At 43.2% G+C, this 22506-nt stretch overlaps 1 pseudogene; it reads left to right on the top strand.

The window, feature by feature from the left end:
- Positions 1-268: 268 nt before the first annotated feature.
- LOC147360141 (autophagy-related protein 13-like) overlaps positions 269-22506 on the top strand; it is a 33280-nt pseudogene continuing 11042 nt past the window's right edge.

Genomic DNA, 22506 nt, shown 5'->3' with positions numbered 1-22506 from the left:
GGAGAGTATTCTTAAAATGTATCCTCTTTTTAGATGTGTTTTGATGTTAATCAATGGCATCATGCCAATTCGTCTATAAATATTCAGTAACAATATGGAATTATTTACAATATCATCCTATCATTGTCATGCCTAACCACATTAATGATAATGTCCTGGAAGTAGAGCATCAAACAACCTGTTCGCATTTCACCTCCCTGCACCCCTACCACTCTCTATTGCAAACAAACTGGGGATTTCAGTTGTTCATCTTGTAGACTGAGCTTTGATGACCATCCTCTTCTCTGACCCTTCCGTGTCTGCAGCCCTGCAACCTAACTTCTGCCTGGCCTTCTGCAAGAGTCCCAGCAAGGCCAAAATAATCAACCGCTTCTACATTTCCAAGTCCAGGTTCTCTGAGACCTTTGTACATGGCAGCTGCAACACTAAGAACAAAAACTTTAAAATGGAGGAAGACTGCATGAGGATCTGTGGTAGTGGTATCATATCCTGGGGTAAGACAGGGGGCAGGGCATGGAGGTGGGGGAAGGGCAGGGGAAAGAGATAGAGCTCAGGGGACCACACACCCCTCACAACCCCCCAGTGACTTTTCTCCTCGATGCCTCCCTGGAGAAGTGGCTGTAGTATCCACGAACAAGGCATGTCCTCCATGGGCCAGTGTGACAAAAGGTCACCCCTAGAAGCCCCATCATCATAATCTGGTTCTACTCACATGTTCCCATTTTTCAGATGGGAACACTGAGTCAGTCACTCTGGAGAGGAGGTCACAGTGCTCCTGAGAGCCCCACCTAACCTGCAAAATTCATTTGCTCTTTGTTGGTCACCTCGGTCCTAGGAGGACTGTGGTTGCATATTTCTGGGATGGTCAGGGTGTATGGTGTCCATGTCTGGGTCTTCAGAGATGTCAGTCAGCAAAACCCTCTCTCCTTTCAGAGAACCTGTGGACTGTACTCCCCGGAGATGCTGAAGGTCAAAGAAGAACCTCCCAGGTTGGGCTCTGGCTGCTTCTGAAAAAGTTCTGCCTCCTCCTATTCCTTCTCAACCTTTCCATTCTCAGCAGAAATCTGCCTCTTTCCTTCCCGCTATGGGCCTGCTTGCTTTATTTCTGTCTCATCCAGTTTTCTCTAAGCACCATGAGAGCAAGCCTTCTCTTTGTCCCTAGAACTTTGCACAGTTCCTGGCACAAAGGTTACAGCCCATGAATATTGGAGGGAGGGAGGAAGGAATGCAGGAGAAAAGCTCCTCATGACTGGAGTGAATCCAGGATCTTGTCCTAACCTTCTTTCTCGCTGCATCCTCACCTTTATCTGCCACCCCACCATCACCTCCAGAACCTTCTGTAACCGGGGTGCCTGGACCCTGCCCCTCCTCTCTCAGCTGGAACTGCTGGGACCTGTCTCCTTTTCTTGATAAATATGATTTTACATTCATGAAATCACACCCGAATTCTTTGCCACATCATCTATGTTAATTAGATGAAAGTGGAGGCGGTCCTAAGATGGTGGAGGAATAGGATGGGGAGACCACTTTCTCCCACACAAATGCATCGAAAGAACATTTGAACGCTGAGCAAATTCCACAGAACAACTTGTGAATGCTGGCAGAAGACGTCAGGCACCCAAAAGGCAGCTCATTGTCTTCGAAAGGAGATGGAGAAGTCTTGAGGCTACTGTAAGAATAAGACTGAAAACCAGAGGCAGGAGGCTTAAGTCCAAAACCTGAGAACACCAGAGAACTCCTGACTCCAGGGAACATTAATCGATAAGAGCTCATCCAGAAGCCTCCATACCTACACTGAAACCAAGCACCACCCAAGAGCCAACAAGTTCCAGAGCAAGACATACCACACAAATTCTCCAGCAACACAGGAACATAGCCCTGAGCTTCAATATACAGGCTGCCCAAAGTCACACCAAACCCATAGACATCTCAAAACTCACTATTGGACACTTCACTGCACCCCAGAGAGAGGAAATCCAGCTCCACCCACAAGAACACCCACACAAACTTCCCTAACCAGGAATTCTTGACAAGCCACCCGTCCAACCCCACCCACAGTGAGGAACCTCCACAATAAAGGGGAACCACCAACTGCCAGAATACAGAAAGTCCACCCCAAACACAGCAATATAAACAAGGTGAAAAGGCAGAGAAATACTCAGCAGGTAAAGGTATATGATAAATGCCCATGAAACCAAATAAAAGAGCAGGAGATAGGGAGTCTACCTGAAAAAGAATTCAGAATAATGATAGTAAAAATGATCCAAAATCTTGAAAACAAAATGGAGTTACAGATAAATAGCCTGGAAACAAGGATTGAGAAGATGCAAGAAATGTTTAACGAGGACCTAGAAGAAATAAAAAAGAGTCAATCAATAATGAAAATAATGCAATAAATGAGATCAAAAACACTCTGGAGGGAACCAACAGTAGAATAATGGAGGCAGAAGATAGGATAAGTGAGGTAGAAGATAGAATGGTAGAAATAAATGAAGCAGAGAGGGAAAAAGAAAAAAGAATTAAAAGAAAGGAGGACAACTTCAGAGATCATAGGAGTCCCAGAAGAAGAAGAGAAAAAGAAAGGCCATGAGAAAATACTTGAGGAGATAATAGTTGAAAACTTCCCTAAAATGAGAAAGGAAATAGCCACCCAAGTCCAAGAAACCCAGAGAGTCCCAAAAAGGATAAACCTAAGGCAAAACACCCCAAGACACATATTAATCAAATTAACAAAGATCAAACACAAAGAACAAATATTAAATGCAGCAAGGATAAAACAGCAAATAACACACAAGGGAATTCCCAATAAGGATAACAGCTGATCTTTCAATAGAAACTCTTCAGGCCAGGAGGGAATGGCAGGACATACTTAAAGTGATGAAAGAGAAAAACTTACAACCTAGATTACTGTACCTAGCAAGGATCTCATTCAAATATGAAGGAGGAATCAAAAGCTTTACAGACAAGCAAAAGCTGAGAGAATTCAGCACCACCAAACCAGCTCTCCAACAAATGCTAAAGGATCTTCTCTAGACAGGAAACACAGAAAGGGTGTACAAACTCAAACCCCAAAAAAACAAAGTAAATGGCAACAAGATCATACTTATCAATATTACCTTAAATGTAAATGGGTTGAATGCCCCAAGCCAAAGACAAAGACTGGCTGAATGGATACAAAAGCAAGACCCCTATATATGTTGTCTACAAGAGACCCACCTCAAAACAAGGGACACATACAGACTGAAAGTGAAGGGCTGGAAAAAGATATTCCACGTAAATAGAGACCAAAGGAAAGCAGGAGTAGCAATACTAATATCAGATAAAATAGACTTTAAAATAAAGGCTGTGAAAAGAGACAAAGGACACTACATAATGATCAAGGGATCAATCCAAGAAGAAGATATAACAATTATAAATATATATGCACCCAACATAGGAGCACCACAATATGTAAGGCAAACAAGTATGAAAGGGGAAATTAACAATAACACAAAAATAGTGGGAGACTTTAATACCCTACTCACACCTATAGATAGATCAACTAAAGTGAAAATTAACAAGGAAACACAAACCTTAACTGGTACAATGGACCATTTAGACCTAATTGATATCTATAGGACATTTCACCTCAAAACAAGGAATTTCACCTTTTTCTCAAGTGCACATGGAATCTTCTCCAGGATAGATCACATCCTGGGCAATAAATCTAGCCTTGGTAAGTTTAAAAAAACTGAAATAATTCCAAACATTTTTGCTTGCCACAATGCAGTAAGATTAGATGTCAATTACAGGAGAAAAACTCTTAAAAATTCCAACATATGGAGGCTGAACAACACGCTCTGAATAACCAACATATCACAAAAGAAATCAAAATATGCATAGAAACAAATGAAAATGAAAACACAACAACCCAATACCTATGGGACACTGTAAAAACAGTACTAAGGGGAAGGTTCATAGCAATACAGGCTTACCTCAAGAAACAAGAAAAAAATCAAATAAATAACCTAACTCTACACCTAAAGCAACTAGAAAAGGAAGAAATGAAGAACCCCAGGGTTAGTAGAAGGAAAGAAATCTTAAAAATTAGGGCAGAAATAAATGCAAAAGAAACAAAAGGGACCACAGCAAAAATCAACAAAGGCAAAAGTTGGTTCTTTTAGAGGATAAATAAAATTGACAAACCATTAGCCAGACTCATCAAGAAACAAAGGGAGAAGAATCAAATCAACAAAATTAGAAATGAAAATGGAGAAATCACAACAAATAACACAGAAATACAAAGGATCATAAGAGACTACTATCAGCAACTATATGCCAATAAAACAGACAACTTGGAAGACATTGACAAATTCTTAGAAAAGTATAACTTTCCAAAACTGAACCAAGAAGAAATAGAAAATCTTAACAGACACATCACAAGCATGGAAATCAAAACTGTAATCAGAAATCTTCCAGCAAACAAAAGCCAAGGACCAGATGGCTTCACAGCTGAATGCTACCAAAAATTTAGAGAAGAGCCAACACCTATCCTACTCAAACTCTTCCAGAAAATTTCAGAGGAAGGTAAACTTCCAAACTCACTCTATGAGACCACCATCACCTTATACGAAAACCAGACAAAGATGCCACAAAAAAAGAAAACTACAGGCCAATATCACTGATGAACATAGATGCTAAAATCCTTAACAAAATTCTAGCAAACAGAATCCAACAACACATTTAAAAAGATCATACACCATGACCAAGTGGGCTTTATCCCAGGGATGCAAGGATTCTTCAACATCCACAAATCAATCAATGTAATACACCACATTAACAAATTCAAAGATAAAAACCATATGATTATCTCAATAGATGTAGAGAAAGCTTTTGACAAAATTCAATATCCATTTATGATAAAAACCCTCCAGAAAGCAAAAATAGAAGGAACATACCTCAACATAATAAAAGCTATATATGACAAACCCACAGCAAACACTATCCTCAATGATGAAAATTTGAAAGCATTTCCCCTAAAGTCAGGAACAAACAAGGATGCCCACTCTCACCACTACTATTCAACATAGTTTTGGAAGTTTTGGCCACAGCAATCAGAGCAGAAAAATAAATAAAAGGAATCCAGATTGGAAAAGAAGTTAAACTCTCACTGTTTGCAGATGACATGATCCTCTACATAGAAAACTCTAAAGACTCCACCAGAAAATCACTAGAGCTAATCAATGAATATAGTAAAATTGCAGGATATAAAATGAACATAGAGAAATCCCTTGCATTCCTATACACTAACTGAGAAAACAGAGAAATTAAGGAAACAATTCCATTCACCATTGCAATGAAAAGAATAAAATACTTAGGAATATATCTACCTAAGAAACAAAAGACCTATATATAGAAAACTATAAAACACTAATGAAAGTAATCAAAGAGGACACAAATAGATGGAGAAATATACCATGTTCATGGATCAGAAGAATCAATATAGTGAAAATGAGTATACTACCCAAAGCAATCTATAGATTCAATGCAATCCCTATCAAGCTACAAACGGTATTTTTCACAGAACTAGAACAAATAATTTTACAATTTGTATGGAAATACAAAAAAACATTGAATAGTCAAAGCAATCTTGAGAAAGAAGAATGGAGTTGGAGGAATCAACCTGCCTGACTTCAGGCCATACTACAAAGCTACAGTCATCAAGACAGTATGGTACTGGCACAAAGACAGACATGTAGATCAATGGAACAAAATAGAAAGCCCAGAGATAAATCCATGCACCTATGGACACCTTATCTTTGACAAAGGAGGCAAGAATATACAATGGAGAAAAGACAATCTCTTTAACAAGTGGTGCTAGGAAAACTGGTCAACCACTTGTAAAAGAATGAAACTAAAACACTTTCTAAAACTGAAAGGTTGTTGTTGAATCACGCGAATACACCAGGATTCTTGGCCCCCGGAGGAGAAGAATTCAATCCGGGGCCAGAGACAAGGCTTGATCGCTCAGAGCTTTTGTGTAATAAAGTTTTATTGAAGTATAAAGGAGATAGAGAAAGCTTCTGACATAGGCATCAGAAGGGGGCAGAAAGAGTACCCCCCTGCTAGTCTTTAGCTGGATGTTATATAGTCACTAGCAGTCTGTTAATGAAAGAAAGGAATATCTTAAAATTCAGAATGGCACCAGGCCCCTCACCCATAAGATGCATTTTGGGATAAATGGTTTATCCTGGGCCATAAAATGATTAACTTGAATCTTGAAGAAGGGCAGACCACCATACAAATAGTTTCATTTACATAGATTAGGGGAACAATATCCATACTGGTTTGTCAAGTAGGTTCTGGGCCAAGAGGCGGAACCGACTTGGAGACAGAGTTTGGGGTAAAGGCATAGTACATTAGCATAGCTTAAGACAAACATTTCCATAAGAAAAAGGCATTGGTTATCTCTAGACTCGAGAATAGCTAACTTCAGGCGAAGCCGGGTGTCATTATGGCAACACAATATTTTAAGAGAAACCTCCCTTTAAATTTGTATAGAGAAGGAAAAAATATTGCTAGTTTGTTTCCTCCTGCCGCTTAAGAGAGATAAAAATGTCTGACACTTGCAGGCTATTTCCTCTATTTGGAGACCCCTGGCCTTCCTGCCTGTTACCCTCTCAAAACCATACACAAAAATAAACTCAAAATGGATTAAAGATCTAAACATAAGGCCAGAAACTATAACACTCCTAGAGGAAAACATAAGCAAACCCCTCTCTGCCATAAATCACAGCAGGATCCTCTATGACCCATCTACCAGAGTAATGGAAATTAAAGCAAAAATAAACATATGGAACCTAATTAAACTTAAAAGCTTTTGCACAACAAAGGAAACTATAAGCAAGGTGAAAAGACAGCCTTCAGAATGGGAGAAAATAATAGCAAATGAAGCAACTGACAAAGAATTAATCTCAAAAATGTACAAGCGACCCCTACAGCTCAATTTCAGAAAAATAAATGACCCAATCAAAAAATGGGCCATACAACTAAACAGACATTTCTCCAAAGAAGACATACAGATGGCTAACAAACACATGAAAAAATGTTCAACATCACCCATTATCAGAGAAATGCAAATCAAAACCACCATGAGGTACCATCTCACGCCGGTCAGAATGGCTGCTATCCAAAAGTCCACAAACAATAAATGCTGGAGAGGGTGTGGAGAAAAGGGAACCCACTTACACTGTTGGTGGGAATGCAAACTAGTAGAGCCACTATGGAGAACTGTGTGGAGATTCCTTAAAAAATTGCAAATAGAACTGTCATATGACCCAGCAATCCCACTGCTGGGCATACACACTGAGGAAACTAGAATTGAAAGAGACACATGTACCCCAATGTTCATCGCAGCACTGTTTATAATAGCCAGGACATGGAAGCAACCTAGATGTCCATCAGCAGACGAATGGATAAGAAAGCTGTGGTACATATACACAATGGAATATTACTCAGCCATTAAACAGAATGCATTTGAATCAGTTCTAATGAGGTGGATAAAACTGGAGATTATTATACAGAGTGAAGTAAGCCAGAAAGAAAAACACCAATACAGTATACTAATGCATATATATGGAATTTAGAAAGATGGGTAATGATAACCCTATGTGTGAGACAGCAAAAGAGACACAGATGTATAGAACAGTCTTTTGGCCTCTGTGGGAGAAGGCAAGGGTGTTATGATTTGAGAGAATAGCATTGAAACATGTATATTATCATATATGAAACAGATCACCAGTCCAGGTTCGATGTATGAGACAGGGTGCTCAGGGCTTGTGGACTGGGATGACCCAGAGGGGTGGGATGAGGATGGAGGTGGGAGGGGGTTTCAGGATGGGGAACACATGTACACCCGTGGCTGATTCATGTCAATGTATGGCAAAACCACTACAATATTGTAATTAGCCTCCAATTAAAATAAATAAATTAAAAAATTAAGCAGCATGAATTAAAAAAAATTAGATGAAAGTGAAAGTCACTCAGTCATGTCTGACTCTTCGTGATCACATGGACTATTCAGTCCATGGAATTCTCCAGGCCAGAATACTGGAGTGGGTAGCCCTTCCCTTCTCCAGGGGATCTTCCCAATCCAGGGATCGAACCCAGGTCTCCTACAGTGCAGCTATGTTCTTTACTGTCTGAGTCACCGGGGAAGACCAAGAATTCTGGAACGGGTAGCCTATCCCTTCTCCCATGAATCTTCCCAACCTAGGAGTCAAACCAGGGTGTCTTGCATTGCAGGAGGATTCTTAACCAGCTGAGCTATCAGGGAAGCTATATCTAATCTAATATTAGACAGTCACTTCCAAATTCTTTGATGCATCATGTATGTTAATTTCTGATAGTATTGCCTAGATGTTCTTTGTTTTTGTATTAGTAACATAGAAATAACTGGGGACCCACATGACTAACAGTTTCTGGCAGTTGTCTTCCTTCTGATTTTGAAGAAAGGAATTTCTGAAGGAATTTTCCTTCCTCCCTTGCTGTTTCTCCTCCAGCAAGTCACTTTCTTGAGCTGTAGTTTAGTTTCTTTATCTCTAAAATAAGAATAATGAAGCTTAACTCCTAAGATGGTTAAATAATAACAAGCTACTTTTTCTAGAACACTTGTTGTGAATCCACCTCTCAGGTCACAATGTTAAATGCCCTCCAGGCCAAGTGAGTTATGTGGATATTTGGAGTGGGGGTGGAGGCAGGAGGGACAATAAGGAACAGCGGGGATTATGGAAACTGGAGAGAACACTCCCCTCCTGAAAAGAGAACAGCTCTCCTTAGCTTAGTTCACAGCTTTCAAAGCATGGTCCTTCGAGCAGCACTCTCAACCCCAGAAACTTGGTAGATGCAGACACTCAGGTCCCACCCATGACCTACCAAATCAAACCAGAAACTAGAATTCTCAAATCTGTTTTGGAACTAATGTCTAAAGGATTCTGATGCTCACTCAACGTTGAAATCCACTGTTCTTGATAAATTGCAGGACTGTGTTGCCAGATTGTTTATTTTTTCTAACAATGCTAGAAATTTATTTTCTATAAACTCCCACTATCAAGTCCTGGCAAACTTTTAAAAACTGTGAAATGTGATGTGGGGGCTAACAATACTGATGTTCTAGCTGGATACGCAACCTTGGTTTATGTTCTTCCTTTTAATGGGCTGGCCTGGTGGCTCAGACAATAAAGAATCCGCCTGCAATGTGGGAGATGTGGTTTCGATCCCCGGGCTGAGAAGATCCTCTGGAGAAGGGAATGGCTACTCACTCCGGATGTTCTTGCCTGGAGAATCCCACAAACAGAGGAGCTTGGTGAGCTGTAGTCCATGGGTTCGAAATGAGTCGGACATGACTGAATGACTGAGCACCCCCAGCAAGCACTTCCTTTTAATGCTTAAAATAATCCTTAAATAATGGTATTCATGACAGCACTTTTAAGGAGGAAGACGCTGTAGGTCCAAAAATTGTTATATCACATAGTAAGAAAGAGGCCAAGCATGACATGGATATGAATGCCCCTCTCAGAGGGCATTATGTCATAGAAATCTAAACATCATGTGTCTACCCCGGGTGCAGTCTATCCATTTCAGTCTATCTACCCAGTTAGATAGCAGGGAATCTAAAATTCTTAAATTTCAGAGGGAAGAACCAAGAAATAGAAGCAGAAATAATATCTGGAGTCCCATAGTCTGGATCTTTGTCCAGAATACAATGCTTGTGATGCTCCCGCCTTCTTATTTCTCTGAAGACGATTGCAGCAGGTTTGTTATTAGAGACCTTAGTCACTCACAAGCTGGAAGTGGGGGGGGGGGGGGGGGAGAAGGAGGCTGAGCCCATCAGGGGGCTTCTGGTCTGGGGCTTCTAACCTGGATCAGAGTGAGGAGGACCAGGAAAGGAGATTGGGAGAGAAAGACAGATGACAGAGGAGGGGGGAGAAAAGAGATGTCTCTGTTGTTAGGGGAGTCTCTGCTGCTCCCTGGTCTCAGGTGGATAGACTGAGGGGAAGAGGGGCAGGGTCAGAAGGCCTCCTGAACTCGAATCCTCGCTGTACCCTCTGTTGTTCGTGTGTACTAAGCAAGTGGCTTCACCTCCAAACTCTCTGAGGCTTGGCTTTCTCCTTCACACAGCGGGATGAAAATCTCAGATGCTGTAGGATGGACATGAGGCTAAACGAAATCATGCATGTGGAATGTCTGAGGAAAGAGTAGACCCTCCTCTCACAGTGGCTTGTTTGGTGACTCACGGGCTCCCGAAGCCCTTCTGTCCTGGGGCAGCTTGGTATTGAGAGCTCCTGCCCTTCTCCAGGGAAAGGGTGTCTGTGCAGGAAGGCAGCCCCCCATGTCCTCTCAACTTATCACCCAGCTCTGTTCCTGCTTGACATTTGGCTGGATTTGCTCCTGGGGCTTCTGGGCACTGAGCCCAGCTCCCTTCTCCTTGGGTCTGGAGTGTAGCACAGTGTGTGTGTGTGTGTGTGTGAGAGAGAGAGAGAGAGAGAGAGAGAGAGAAAGAGAGATTGGGAAATGCTTGTCTGTGTGTGGATGAGTAAAGAGACTTGTGCTACATGATTGTAACTGGGAGTGAATATACGAGAGTGAAGGGATTGTGAGTGTGTCACCCCTCACGTGTGCACTATAGTTTACAGCTTACAATACCGCAGAGTGCATGTGCACAGACTCTGAAGTCAGAATCCTGGGTTCAAAAACTCTCTGACCACTCTAGGGCTTTAAGCAAATTATTTTATTTGTTCTTATCTCAGGTTCTTCTTCTGTAACGTGAGAAAGTATCAATAGCTTCTCACCCTCTCTTTTAGGATTTTTCTGGACTATTTGAGTTAATGTATGTCAAGTACTTAGGATAACATGTAACACATAGAAAAGCTAGGTTTTGTGTGCTATAATTACTCCTTATTATTGTTATTATTAACATTTCAAAGGACTTTAGCTTCTCAGGGAGAAGCAATATATGCCTGTTGCCTCCATGGCTTCCACGTCAACCACATGATGTGTGCAGCGCGGATCTCATCTGATACCTGAGGACACAGGACTCTGGGAGATTTAAATACTCAGGAACAAAGTTAAGAAAACGCAGAGCTGGTACCCAAGCTGAGGTCCTGTGGCCCCATCGCCACTGAGGGAGAGCAGGAGGAAGGAGGAGGTTGCAGCTAACCTTCCAAGGTCCCCTGAAGTCCACTAGGGCAAACAGCTCTCCTATTTGTGAAACCAGGTGAGGGATGGCATGTGGTCAGGCTGTGGACACCACCTGTGTTCAGTTCCCTTCTTCCCCTCTGCCACCTCCTCTTTGTCCCTTTTTTGAAGCATAAACAGGGTTACAGCCCAGGACAATGTCACCTTTCCTAGCTAAGTTCCTACCTGGACCAGTACCTGGTAAATAGCACACATCCATCCAGTGGAGGAGCTGTGACAATGGTTGCAGGAAGGTGTCCTGTGTCACACCTGTCATCTGAGGTGGGGGGATGGTGCTCAGGGCACTGAGGTCCAGGTGAGATGACACCTGCACGTGGCTGAAAAGGTGGATGTGCACTAACACACTGCTGATCACTTATCTGTCCGTTGGTCGGCTCTCATCCACTCACTGACCATCCATCATATGCCAGGCACGGCTCTAGGTGTTCAGATGGACAAATTTCACCTGTCAGGTCACTATCTATGTTTACATGAGACCCACAGGCATTGGCAGGTCTGAGAACTGCTGGTTTTTGACATTTGGCCCCTTCAGAGAGAAGCAGGAGACGTGGTTAGGTAGGGAGATCACACAATAAACAGGACTGACCCAGCTCCTCCCTTTGCCCACTCCCCTCCTCGTGGCCTGATCCTACCCCTCAGCCAGGATATTAAAAGCTCAGTCCATCCCCAGCATCCTCAGGAGCCCTCCTGCAAGGCCACAAAGATGAACCAGCTCTGCCTCTTCGAAGCCCTTCTCCCTCCTGGTTATCCTGGTGGAGAGCACCCCGTGCACACAGGTAGGTCCAGCCTCACCTCTCCTCTACACACTGGAGGGAAATGACGGGAGTCCACAGAAGGGGCTGGGGAGCAGTGGTAGGGTGGGTGCTGCCAGCCCCCTTTGTATTTCTCCCTGGAAATTGGCTAGTTTTAACTGCAGGAACATTTCACCACTCTCAACATGGGAAAAAAAAAAAAGGAAAATTAGAATTAAAAAATATATATATCCCACCTAAAATACCGAGTCAGAGACCACATCCTTGAGCCTCTATTCCTGGTCAGTGTCTCTGATCCTCACTGTAGTGTAATAAAAGCATCCTTATTTCATCCTTGGCCGTATTCTTGACCCAGGCCTCCTGAACCTCTGGGAATTCACTGTCTTTCTTAGATAATGAATGTCCATCCAAGATATCATCAGAATTGCCTGTGTCTCCAGAAGAAGACAAACAGGCAGTTAAAGGTTAAAATTTTCAATACCATCCATGTCAGCAACTCTGGGGAGAGGGGTGGGAATGGAGATTGAGCTCAATCACCAATGACCACTGATTCAATCAGTATGCCTTTGTATTGAAACCTAAATAAAAATCCATGGACATTGGTGTTTAGAGAGCTTTCAGAGTGATGAACACAAGGAGGTGATGTGAGGGTGCTGAGCCCACTGGGGTATGGAGGCTCCGCACATCTCCACTCCACCTTTGCCTTACCCATTCCCTCCATTTCACTGTCCCCAAGCTTTATCTTTTATGATAACGTGGGTACAGTAAGCGAGGTGTTTCCTGAGTTCAGTCGCTGGGTCTATAGAGTTATTGAACATGGAGGTGGAGTCATGGAACCTCTGATTTTTGGCCAGTTGGTTGCAAGTATGAGTTATTCGAGATCACATGGCTTGCATCTGAACTGAGGACAGTCTTGAGCCCTCAACCTACAGAATCTGCGCTAAGCCCACCAATACACTACCAGAAGTACATTGACTGTGGCTGTTAAGTGTTGGTAGAGACATCATGTATTTGGCATCAGGGTAAACTCAGATTCATCCTCACCTGTGATATGAGGGGTTAGATGAGGCTTAAGGACACGGAAGTAATGAAAGTAGGACACTGGATCCAGAAACTCTACAGGTAAACTGTATTTTCAGCATTTCTGGCAGAATCAGGTACTGTATCAAATGGGTTGTGACTAGACAGTACCTAATCCTGACCCCACTACCCACGTGCTTGTGTCCTGGGGCAAATCATCTGCAGTTTCCTCATCTGAATATGGGGGTACATGTTCCATGGGTTCTTTGAAAAGATTACCTGTCATTAATATAAAGAGTTTAATCACATTTCATGGCCAATTTTTTCCATTTTCTAGTAAGATGTGTTCATGAAAAAAAAATGTCTATGTACCTTCCTTGGGCAAGAAAAAATATTTAGGTGTCATATATTGATATTCCTCCATTATTAAAATAAGCCAGAAAGACCTGGGATCAAAAGAGCAGAGTAACTGCAGGGTAAGCAAGAAACACAGCCCTTGTGTGGTTGGCTCGCGGGACCAAGGCAGATTCATATAGTTTTCAGGTCCCCTCTTGACTATTCTTTTATTATCTATATTTGATCTTTGTCTTGGTTCATGGCCCAGGCCTACTAAACTTCTTGGAATTTATCTTTTTTCATAGGTCATGAGAGCACTCAAGAAAGGCAACCAGGAAGCTTTCAGGTACGGACTGGTCTCCCAAAAACCTCAAACACTCACTTAGATGCTTGAACTTTCACCACTTTCTTGCCAGCACCTCTTGGGATAGTGGATGGCTCTGAGATTGAGATCAATCAGCCATGGCTGATAATTCAGTCAGTATGGCTAATTATCGAAAACCCCCCATAAAAATCTATAAATATTTGGATTCAGAGAGGTTTTGGGGTTAATAATAATATAGTGATCACATGGATCACATTATTTTATTATCATCTCAGTAGACTGAATATTAGATATGATTATGTAAATATGTCCGATCATCAGGTAGATATTTTACTAAAAAGAATTCGATCATATCCATTCTATTAAAGACTGTGTACTTGTTAAGAAAATGAAAATGGGAATTAAGTCCCTACAAAGCATTGTTCTTGGTTTGGGGAAACAGCTGTGAAAAATATATGGCAAAATAACTTGCCTTCTAGGAGGGAGAAAAACAATCAGATCAGATCAGATAAGTCACTCAGTCGTGTCCGACTCTTTGCAACCCCATGAACCGCAGCACGCCAGGCCTCCCTGTCCATCACCAACTCCCAGAGTTCACCCAGACTCATGTCCATCAAGTCAGTGATGCCATCCAGCCATCTCATCCTCTGTCGTCCCCTTCTCCTCCTGCCCCCAACCCCTCCCAGCATCAGAGTCTTTTCCAATGAGTCAACTCTTCACATGAGGTGGCCAAAGTACTGGAGTTTCAGCTTTAGCATCATTCCCTCCAAAGACATCCCAGGGCTGATCCTCTTCAGAATGGACTGGTTGGATCTCCTTGCAGTCCAAAGGACTCTCAAGAGTCTTCTCCAACACCACAGTTCAAAAGCATCAATTCTTCAGCGCTCAGCCTTCTTCACAGTCCAACTCTCACATCCATACATGACCACAGGAAAAACCATAGCCTTGACTAGACGAACCTTTGTTGGCAAAGTAATGTCTCTGCTTTTGGATATGCTATCTAGGTTGGTCATAACTTGCCTTCCAAGGAGTAAGCGTCTTTTAATTTCATGGCTGCAGTCACCATCTGTAGTGATTTTGGAGCCCAGAAAAATAAAGTCTGACACTGTTTCCACTGTTTCCCCATCTATTTCCCATGAAGTGGTGGGACCGGATGCCATGATCTTCGTTTTCTGAATGCTGAGCTTTAAGCCAACTTTTTCACTCTCCACTTTCACTTTCATCAAGAGGCTTTTAAGTTCCTCTTCAATTTCTGCCATAAGGGTGGTGTCATCTGCATATCTGAGGTTATTGATATTTCTCCTGGCAATCTTGATTCCAGTTTGTGTTTCTTCCAGTCCAGCGTTTCTCATGATGTACTCTGCATATAAGTTAAATAAACAGGGTAACAATATACAGCCTTGATGAACTCCTTTTCCTATTTGGAACCAGTCTGTTGTTCCATGTCCAGTTTTAACTGTTGCTTCCTGACCTGCATACAGATTTCTCAAGAGGCAGGTCAGGTGGTCTGGTATTCCCATCTCTTTCAGAATTTTCCACAGTTTATTGTGATCCACACAGTCAAAGGCTTTGGCATAGTCAATAAAGCAGAAATCGATGTTTTTCTGGAACTCTCTTGCTTTTTCCATGATCCAGCGGATGTTGGCAATTTGATCTCTGGTTCCTCTGCCTTTTCTAAAACCAGCTTGAACATCAGGAAGTTCATGGTTCACATGTTGCTGAAGCCTGGCTTGGAGAATTTTGAGCATTACTTTACTAGCGTGTGAGATGAGTGCAATTGTGTGGTAGATTGAGCATTCTCTGGCGTTGCCTTTCTTTGGGATTGGAATGAAAACTGACCTTTTCTAGTCCTGTGGCCACTGCTGAGTTTTCCAAATTTGCTGGCATATTGAGTGCAGCACTTTCACAGCATCATCTTTCAGGATTTGGAATAGCTCAACTGGAATTCCATCACCTCCACTAGCTTTGTTCATAGTGATGCTTTCTAAGGCCCACTTGACTTCACATTCCACGAGGTCTGGCTCTAGGTCAGTGATCACACCATCATGATTATCTGGGTCGTGAAGATCTTTTTTGTACAGTTCTTCTGTGTATTCTTGCCATCTCTTCTTAATATCTTCTGCTTCTGTTAGGTATGGACCTAACAGACAAACAATAGCAGAGGGGGAAAATCCTATAGTAGGTCATAAGTTTCTTAAAGGTAGAGAGGGACATGGAGAAAGGATGCTGTGCTTTTTCTCTCCAGGGTCAGGGAAATCTTCTGTGATAGGAGGCTTTGAGCAGAGGCTGTAGAAGTAATGTGCCTGGTGTGTGTTGGAACAGCAGCCAGGACCAGGGTGGATGGAGCTGGGTGGGCAGAGGGGAGGGGAATGGAAGGCAATGAGGCTGAGAGGCCATGGCGGCAGGTCATGAGGAAACTTGTGGGACTTATTAAGATCAGAATTTGACTCTCAGTGAAAGGAGGAGTCACTGAGGGATCAAATATATATCTTTTAATTATATCAAATATATATATTTGAGCATACAAATTTCTCAAGAGGCAGACCACCTGATCTGCCTCTTGAGAAATCTGTATGCAGGTCAGGAAGCAACAGTTAAAACTGGACATGGAACAACAGACTGGTTCCAAATAGGAAAAGGAGTTCATCAAGGCTGTATATTGTCACCCTGTTTATTTAACTTATATGCAGAGTACATCATGAGAAACGCTGGACTGGAAGAAACACAAACTGGAATCAGGATTGCCAGGAGAAATATCAATAACCTCAGATATGCAGATGACACCACCCTTATGGCAGAAATTGAAGAGGAACTTAAAAGCCTCTTGATGAAAGTGAAAGTGGAGAGTGAAAAAGTTGGCTTAAAGCTCAGCATTCAGAAAACGAAGATCATGGCATCCGGTCCCACCACTTCATGGGAAATAGATGGGGAAACAGTGGAAACAGTGTCAGACTTTATTTTTCTGGGCTCCAAAATCACTACAGATGGTGACTGCAGCCATGAAATTAAAAGACGCTTACTCCTTGGAAGGCAAGTTATGACCAACCTAGATAGCATATCCAAAAGCAGAGACATTACTTTGCCAACAAAGGTTCGTCTAGTCAAGGCTATGGTTTTTCCTGTGGTCATGTATGGATGTGAGAGTTGGACTGTGAAGAAGGCTGAGCGCTGAAGAATTGATGCTTTTGAACTGTGGTGTTGGAGAAGACTCTTGAGAGTCCTTTGGACTGCAAGGAGATCCAACCAGTCCATTCTGAAGAGGATCAGCCCTGGGATGTCTTTGGAGGGAATGATGCTAAAGCTGAAACTCCAGTACTTTGGCCACCTCATGTGAAGAGTTGACTCATTGGAAAAGACTCTGATGCTGGGAGGGGTTGGGGGCAGGAGGAGAAGGGGACGACAGAGGATGAGATGGCTGGATGGCATCACTGACTCGATGGACGTGAGTCTGAGTGAACTCCGGGAGTTGGTGATGGACAGGGAGGCCTGGCGTGCTGCGGTTCATGGGGTCGCAAAGAGTCGGACAACTGAGCGACTGATCTGATATATATATATATCAATACCAGGTCCTGGTGGTAAGACAGGGGTCAGGTCAGGGTGGGAGGGGAAGGCTGGGGAAAGAGGTGGAGCTCAGGAAACCACACACCATTCACACCTGCACAGTTTCTTTCCTCCTTGTTGCCTCCCAGGAGAAGACGCTGCAGTGTTCTGTGACACCTGTAACCCTGAGCGTGTCCTTCATGGGTGACCTTGGCAGAAGGTCAGCCCTAGATGCCTCTTTATGATGATCTGAGCCTGATCATATGCTCCCCTTTCTCAGATGGCAACACTGATTCAGCCACCCTCCAGGGCAGGTCTGCAGTGCTCCTGGCAGCCCCCCACCCCCACCCAAGTCTTGAAAAACTCATTTCCTTCTCGTTGGCCATTCAGATCATGGGGACTACGGTTCCACATTTTTCGGAAAATCTTGGATCTGTCGAGATGACCGGTGTCCACGTCTGGAGCTGGAACTCAGCAAGAGGATGTGCGAAGAGTGGTCCCTGAAACTCTGAAGTCCGAGGAGGATCCCTGCAGGACTGGGCTGTGGCTGCTTCTGAAACAGTCTCCTCTCAGTTCTTCTCTCCCCTACCCTCCTCAGCAGAACTTGTCTATTTCCTTTCCTCCATGGGTCTACATGTCTTAATTCTGTCTCATCCAGCTGTCTCTCAGCGCCACGAAAGCCAGCCTTGCCTTTATCCTGAGCACTTAGCGCAGTTCCTGACACCAAGGAGTGCCGGGAGCTGGCGAGAGACATTCTGCTCGTGACAAAGGTCATGAGGAAGGAGGCTCGGCATACACAAAGGCGGGATCGAGCCTCGGGAGTCTCCCCGGATATTCTCGAGTATCTTCTCCCAAAAAACCAGAGTCTGCCTACTTTATTGCTTTGTGCTCTCACCTCTGACTTTACTGGGGGCTGTCCCCCACCACCATCTCGCTCTCTCTGTCAAAGAGTTAACTTACAGCTCCAATTAATAAAGTTCCTGGGCAATTAGGAGTGTTTAAATCCAAACCCCTCAGATGGCTCTCTAACTCGCCTGACAAGTTTACCCGGACTCCTACAGCTATGCATACGATTGTTTACAGTCTCCCAGCCTCGAGAGGCACAGGAAGCTTAAGATAGTCAAATAGCTTAGAACCTCTCAGAGAGTTAGAAACTGTCAGAATAAACTAGTAAAGGATTTCATTGATGAGCCAATGATTGTTGCCAAGTTTTCACATCCCCTGAATTGTATCCTTGAATATGTATTAATTAATAGTTGGTATGTAGAGAAAATAAGTAGTGGCCTTGGTGTTAGTAACTTTAGACCCTTAAGGTAATAAATTCTTTCCTTTGTTGTAAACCCATTACACATCCGCCCTATAGGAATGCAATTTTATCTTCGGAAGACGGCGCCAAACCTTAAAATAACTACTCTTAGAGAAAATAAGTCTTTGTTGATAAGTCCTTGTCAAGAGTCATAAAATGTTAATAGGCCTTCTGGCCAGAAGATGATGTAAATCACCTAAACCATTTGTATACGATAAATTTGCAGGAAAGAAACCCTGGTTTTTGATAAGAATCAAAGACTGCTGACTTTGCATCCCCTATTATCCTCTATATGTAACTTAGGGTATAAAAACCCCTGTTGAAAATAAAGTTACGGGCCTTGCTCATCAACGCTTGGTCTCCCCATGTCATTCTTTCCTTTAACTTCCGGCTGAAGTCTCCATCTGGAGCATGGATATCCTCTGCGACCATTTATTTGCCTGGGCTTCTAAGACCCACTCAAGAAGGTGTCTAAGGTGGGGCACCTTCCGCTATTCGAGAGGGCGCCTGCGGCCTCCGTGGTCAGAGCTAACCTGGTGTCACGGGTTATATTGATTTTCCGCGTAAACCAAGCTACTCAGCCTCTTTTCTCCACTGAATTTTCCTACTGAGCTATCCTCATTCTATTACTCTTTATATCTCTAATTACCATTTGAATAGGTCGCCGACGCCGTCTCCCCTTCGAATACCCTGGGTCAGCCGGGGCTGGACCCCGGCAAAGGAGACAGTTCATAATTCTTTGAGGAAGGAAGGAGTGCTGGATGGAGAACATTCCTCATGCCCACAGTGACTACAGAGCCTGCCATTTGATGACAGGACTTTTGTTTTCACCCGCATCCTCACAGCATCCTCACTGTCATCGCCCTCCCCACCATCACTGCCCTTCTTGTGGGTGGTCACGGTGGAATTTCCAGCCTCCAGTTCTCAGCATCAATCACGAGAGAAGGGTTTGGGATAAAGAAGCTCCTTGACTGCACAATGATGTTACAATTTTCTTTTCTGTGGCTTATATTTCAATAAATGCATATTCAAAATTAAACTGACTGGAGTGGAGTCTGTTGTTTGCAACTACAAACCTTAACCAGTAAGGTCCATGGAAATGGTGGTCCTCTCTGCTCTGCTTAGCAGTGGCTACCTCCCTTTTCTCCATCTACAGAGTGTGCCCTACCAGGTATAGGAAGCAAACCCATTACAGCATCATCTACCTTTTCACAGCCACTCTAAGCTACACAAAAACCTGAGACACAGACACCTCAGTATGTAGGCTTTTATTCCTTACTTCTAAGTTCAGTCCAATTTAGGGGCAGGTTGTTCTCCTGGACTCTAAGAAGGAGAATGAATATCAGACTCAGTTGTCCACTTTTCTAAGGAATCGGATTCCCTGAGGTCACATGTGGGGAGGGGGCTTCTTATTTCAGTTAAAGAAAGGGCAACTACCTTTTTTGTGTCACAGGCTCTGTGTTAGCATTTTGCCTGTATTATTCTATTTATCATCCTAAGAATCCTTCAAGGGAGGAAATGGAGGCATGGAGACGGCTCTCAGCTGCTGTATTCATTTGCTCGCACTGCAGGCCCCCGGTCTCCCAAGTAGAGGGACTTTGATGATGTTTTCTTGCTCCTGCCTCTGGGAGGATGTAGGTTGGAGACACTTTTGGAGAACAGAGAGTTATCTGTGTTACTGCAGATGAGGAAAGTGAGGCATGGGGACCACGGAAAGAACAGTAATGAAACAAGAACACAGATGGTGCTTGTGCTGGTGCTGTTACTCACTACTTCCTTGTAGACTTGGGCAAATTTCTCGACATCTCTGAGCTTTCCTTTCTTTATTATAAAATAAGGATAATGGTTGTATTTGTTAGTGTTTTTAGCCAGATATCACTACACACAATCTGGTTTCTAGTTGAAGTCTGCTCTGCTCAACTCAGTCACTCAGGCACATCTGACTCTTTGCAACCCCATGGACTGTAGCCCACCAGGCTCCTCTGTCCATGGGATTTTTCAGGCAAGAATACTGGACCGGGGTGGCCATTTCCTTCCCAGAAGTAGCAGTCACTGAAGATAGGGGGATGTCTGGTCATTTTGGTTGTTCCTGTAATTTAGCTTGTTTTGTCTGTGTTCAAACATGATTACCAAATGTCTTATTTTTGTCCTGATATTTCATGGACACAGAATGACCTTGTCTGATATTGAGGTTCTGTTTAATGTTAATATTGAGCAGAAGAATATTAGGCCCACTGTGGTGCCAGGGCAGGTCTTGGAACTCAGAGGTTGCTTTTTGCTTTGTCTATCAATCTCATCATGTTGTGATCAGAAGAAAAAGTTACTTTTAAAATTATTTGCACAGGTATTGCCAGAGTAACTTTTACCAATGTCAGATCTGATAGCAATATATAACAAATTTAATTTTTACTCAAATTATTCATTTGTAACAGTGTAATAGGATAATGCCTTGGTGTTAATGAAAGGAGATGGGCTTAAGTAATTCACTATGCTGCTGTGTGCTCTTGGGCACGTCATTTCATCTCCCTGAGACAGTGGCGTGTTGGGGAACTGGTTGTTATTTGCAGAGACCCCCACATGTTTCGAGTCAGGGAAACAACCTAGACTCACTCCTCTTTATTCTTTGTGTCCCTGTTGGGGTTTGGAGAGGAGACTATTGTATTAGGGACAGTGCACTCAGAACCCCTTACCACTTCTCTGCATTTTCAGAATCCCTGGCATATTCAGGTAGTTTATACAATGGGTTGTGCCAGGAGAGTGTCTTGTCCTGACCCAATCCTGCCACTCACATGCTCTGTGTCCTCGGGCAAGTCATCTGCAATTTCCTCACCTGAATAGGGGGACCAGGCTACGTGAGCTTTTTGAAAGACTTACCAGTCATGAGTATGAAGAGTTTACACAGTCATGGTCAATGATGTCCATTTTCCATCAAAGTGTTTTAGTCCAGAAGACTTGTCTACCTACGTTTCCTCACTACCTATTCAAATAGAAATTTGTGTGTGAAATAATAATCATTTCTCTGTTATGAAATCAATCAGAAAGCTGAGTGACAGATGAGCTTCTTTCCTCCAGAGGCAACTGCAGGCAGAGTCGGAAATGAAGGACTTCTGTGACTTGCTCATGGGGCCTAGACAGCTTTTTCCAGGCTGGCACTATATTAGTCAAAACTCAAGGCTCATATTCTTTCCTCCCAGTCAGACTATTATTTTTATCTTCCTATCATGATATAGGATGTTAGAAGAGACTCATAATTATATAAATAAGCCTCATCATCAAATAGACTAACAGGAGTTTTATTATATCCAGTCTCTTCAATGATTATGAACTTGGCATGAGGATGAAATGGGAAATTCATCCCCTTGACAAATATTCACAAATACTTATGTTTTCCCCCCTAAAACTTATATTTCTTGGTGTAGGAAAGCAGCAGAAAAGAAAACTAGTAAGATAATATGCTTTCTAAGAGGGTAATAGACAATTAAGGCCGGAAAATCTCATGCCAGGTGGTGATGAGTGTTTTGTAGAAAGAGAGTGATGGGGATACAGGAGGCTGTAGAAGTTAAAGAAACACTCTGGAATCAGGAGGCCTTGAGCAGAGGCTGACAAAAACGAGCCTGGTGTGTTTGTGCAGCAGCCAGGACCAGGGTGGCAGGAGCTGAGTGGTGGGGGGAGCGGGGGGGGGGGGGGGGGCGGGGTGCGGAGTGGAAAGGGGATGAGGCAGAGAGGCCACGGGGGCAGGTCGTGAGAAACCTTGTAGGACTTCTTAAGAATCAGAATTTGACTCTGAGAGAGCTGGGAAATCATGAGGGATTGGTCATGGGAACAATGGGATGAAAGTGTTACTCAGTCGTGTCTGACTCTCTGAGGCCCCATGGACTGTAGCTCACCAGGTTCCTGTCCATGGAATTCTCCAGGCAAGAATACTGGAGTGGATTGCCATTCCCTTCTCCAAGAGATCTTCCCAATCCAGGGATTGGACCTGGGTCTCCCTA

This window comes from Bos grunniens, chromosome 13, assembly GCF_055505025.1.
Source record: "Bos grunniens cultivar Pamir isolate PY7600 chromosome 13, Bosgru_T2T1.0, whole genome shotgun sequence".
NCBI classification, from domain to species: domain Eukaryota; kingdom Metazoa; phylum Chordata; class Mammalia; order Artiodactyla; family Bovidae; genus Bos; species Bos grunniens.
This window is presented reverse-complemented; position numbering and strand designations above follow the sequence as displayed.